Source organism: Argiope bruennichi, chromosome 1 (genome assembly GCF_947563725.1).
Source record: "Argiope bruennichi chromosome 1, qqArgBrue1.1, whole genome shotgun sequence".
NCBI lineage: Eukaryota > Metazoa > Arthropoda > Arachnida > Araneae > Araneidae > Argiope > Argiope bruennichi.
This window is the reverse complement of record NC_079151.1, coordinates 119,491,544-119,495,187: the sequence shown is the minus strand read 5'-3', so window position 1 is coordinate 119,495,187 and position 3,644 is coordinate 119,491,544. Positions and strand designations below refer to the sequence as shown.

General features: G+C 33.2%; 1 non-coding gene across 1 annotated transcript; it reads left to right on the top strand.

Moving 5' to 3' along the window:
• The first annotated feature begins 3,244 nt into the window (after positions 1 to 3,244).
• On the top strand, positions 3,245 to 3,317 carry Trnar-ucu (transfer RNA arginine (anticodon UCU)). Its single transcript has one exon. It is a non-coding gene; the product is annotated as a tRNA-Arg (tRNA).
• The last annotated feature ends 327 nt before the right edge of the window (positions 3,318 to 3,644 follow it).

Genomic DNA, 3,644 nt, shown 5'->3' with positions numbered 1-3,644 from the left:
AACCCACGGCACTTTATAGTAAGTAAATTTTCACTTCCACTTTTCTTTCATAGCATATGTACTTTATTTGAAACCCACGGCGCTTTATAGTAAGTAAATTTTCACTTCCACTTTTCTTTCATAGCATATGTACTTTATTTGAAACCCACGGCGCTTTCTAGTAAGTAAATTTTCACTTCCACTTTTCTTTCATAGCATATGTACTTTATTTGAAACCCACGACGCTTTATAGTAAGTAAATTTTGGTGGCTTTCCGTAATAACTTCCGAAAATATTATGACATAAAAGCATTCTTTGTATTATCTCAAAATTCAAAAAATTTGCTTTTTAGAGATATAAATTTTTTGCCGTATAATTTTTTTTGTTTTTTAAAATAATTATTTAAGCGTATTTTACAATGTATTTTATCATTGAAGTGAAACTCAATTCATTTTATTGCTTCTACTAATATTTCATCCTGACTTTTTGTTGATTACAAGATATGAAGATTAGATTTATTTTTCCATTATCAGTAGTTTTAATATAAATCATGTTTTGAATAAAATTTTTGAAATTTCGTTGCACTTGCAATTCAGCTTTAGATTCAGAATCCAACATTAATAAAAAATGGGCAAAAAATCGGTAAAAACTTTAAAAATTCATAAAACCCCCAAAAATATGAAAATAAAAAGCAGTTTGCAGGATTTGCATCGATTGCTCGAGGGATATTTTTTTAAGATAAAAAAACCCGACAGATGGCGCTGATACAAACGACTTAGTTGGAAATGGGCAAATGAGACAGGCAATTATAAATACTTATGCTCTTAATTCAGAACCAGTTCTCCGTTGCATGCCATTATGTGAACAAGGATGCTGAGTGGAAAAGATAGAGCTTTGTTGATGAAGCTGTTTTACATGAACCAGTAATCAGCGACTGTTACACTACGTAAGTTCCGACTTCAGAAAAATGTGAAGACTGGAAAAGGGCCTTTCATAGCAGCAGGCCTCATAAATCTTGTTCAGTGATTCGAGAAAACCGAATCGCTGGTGGATCGTGTAATGACCAGATGACCAAGTCTAAGGCAGACATGTTCGGCTCGCGTTGGAGCCTAAATGGAAACATTAGAGACAGAATCCGCTGCAGGGACTAGCAGTGCACGGGAAGCTGGCAGAAGCCAAGTTTCCATGCCTCATCGGTCTCCAGATTTGACAAAAACAGACCAGCAGGCTATGGGGAAATTCAAAATCCCAGGTGTATCGATTCTGTTCATCCAATCTATCGGAATTGAAAGATGCAATCCGTCGAGAACTGTCTTGTATACAGCCGGACATGCTGTATTCTCCCGTTGCTGGATTTGTGATACACCTCCAATGTGTTATTGCCTGTGTTGGCGGACATGTAGAATATATATTGCTATAATAAATAGTTTGGTAACGTTATTTTTATTATTTGCATGTCTTTTATTTTACTTATGTACAAAAGGCCACCTGTTGACTGTTTTATGAATTTTTTTTTTCTTATCTTAAAGAAAAATCCCGTGACTTATCGAAGTTAAATCTACAAACCGTTTTTCACTTTGCTAAATTTTCCGCGTTTTATAATTTTTTAAAATTTTTACCGACTTTTTGTCTACCCTGTAATAAGAAGACAATATATGTAGATTCATTTTCAAATACTACAACCCTTTCCTTTGATATAATTAGATGCGTGAATATACAGACAAAAAAATTAAGGAAATGCATAGCACATTGAAGATAACGCTGTAAGCTTCTAAAATAGTATGAGTTAAATATTGTTTAAAAATATTTAACTAAGTAGGCCATTATGACATGTATGACCCTTTGTATATGCAGCAAATTTCTATTAATTTTTAGTACCAATTTTAAATCTGTTTATGACAAGATGGTCTTTTGTTGAACTTGCTACGAAATGCACGTCGCAAATGCAACAATGGATCCACAATTTGTCTACGACTGTACACAAAACGACTTTTCTTAAGGTGTTTTCTGCTTTTTAGTAAACGAACAACAGTCCTCCTTTTACCCGGAGAAACGAATACATAAAATAAAACATTGAACTTTTCGCTGTCCAGTGATTATTGTATTAGCCTCTAGCTATTGTCATTTTTTGGCAACAAATATCTTAAATCTGTCCCATCGTTTTGATTAATCCTGTGCAACCTGAACAGTTTTAAGTATAAACCAGTATTAACCAGAATAAAAGAAAAAATAAGTTCAAGATACTCTTTTTTATTAATCATAACTTAATCGTGGTGGAAATTTTTATTCATGAGCAAATATACTTTGAATATTCATATACTTCATATACTTCGAAATATGTGTCTAAATTATGAATTAAAATGTGGCTTGTATATATGCGATGTTTGATATCTCTGTACTTGAATACCTTATTTTATTTTAAATAGAGAGAGAGAAAAAAAAAAACTCCTTCTCTAGAGTCAGTAATAAATCATGCTGCTGTCATTGTGAGATATTCATCTATATGTTTATGCCATTTAGTCCAAGAAGTCTGAAAGTCGGTTTGCAACAACGAAAAGTTTGAAAACAAAATAAACTGTTTTTTTACTGAGTCCGACCTTGCCCAATTCTTCCCCAAACTTGACAAAATCATGCTAACCGTTGAAAAACAAACTAAACATCTGCGCTCTTAGATGGTTAAAGAAATAAAAACAAATGTATCAAAGGTTGCAATAAAAATTGTCCGAAATGCCAATGGTGAGAACTCGCCAAAAAAGGTCAGCTTTGGCTATCGAGTATTAGTCCTCAAGTCGAAACCACCATTTATTTTAAACGGTATCATAGGACATTTTTGCCTAGATTTATTACATGAAAAAGATAAGTTGTTTTGATCTTTAATAATTTAAAAAAACTTTATTTAAGTGTTGTTTTCTGAGAGGCTTCAAGGAGGATGTCAACACATAGTCCAGACGTTTGTGACAAATTTAAATATTTTCGTAGTGTTTGTTGAAGTTCTGTTTTAAAACTGATATCTGACTCTTGGCAATCATAGAAAGGGAAATTATTCATTGGCGCAGCAGCAGATAATCTAAATTTACTTATCTCAGCAGAATCTTCTCTTATGATTAGATAAGCAATAAAACGTGAGTAACTGAAGCGAGACGGAGATATTAATTCTGATGAAGCTATCGCGTGCACCTGTTCTTTTTATAGCTTAGCGTTACCTAAATGAATGAAAATGGAATATTTATGCATTTGTGATATGCACAGAGTAGGTCATCGCAGAGCCCCTGTAGCGCAGTGGATAGCGCGTTGGACTTCTAATCCAAAGGTCCCGGGTTCGAATCCCGGCAGGGGTGGGCTAAGCAAGTTCGAAAGCTTTTCTTTTATCTGCCTTAAACAGCAAAACGACCACTGCGAAATTTTTCTCAACAGCTTGCATATGTTGAAAGTGGCATCGCAATGATTTTATTGATAAAACACTAAATATTTGACGCAAAAACCTTTAAGAATCAAAATTATCAGAGTTAAGAGAACAATAATAACTGTGTCGCTTATAAAATTAAAAAAAAAATCTTTATTTGGATATACAATAAAAGATGTCATGGTGGAAATCAATTAGTAGGATGTAAAAAATATCACTTTTGAGCGCGTACATTTAAATTTATACTTATAAGGGAAAAATA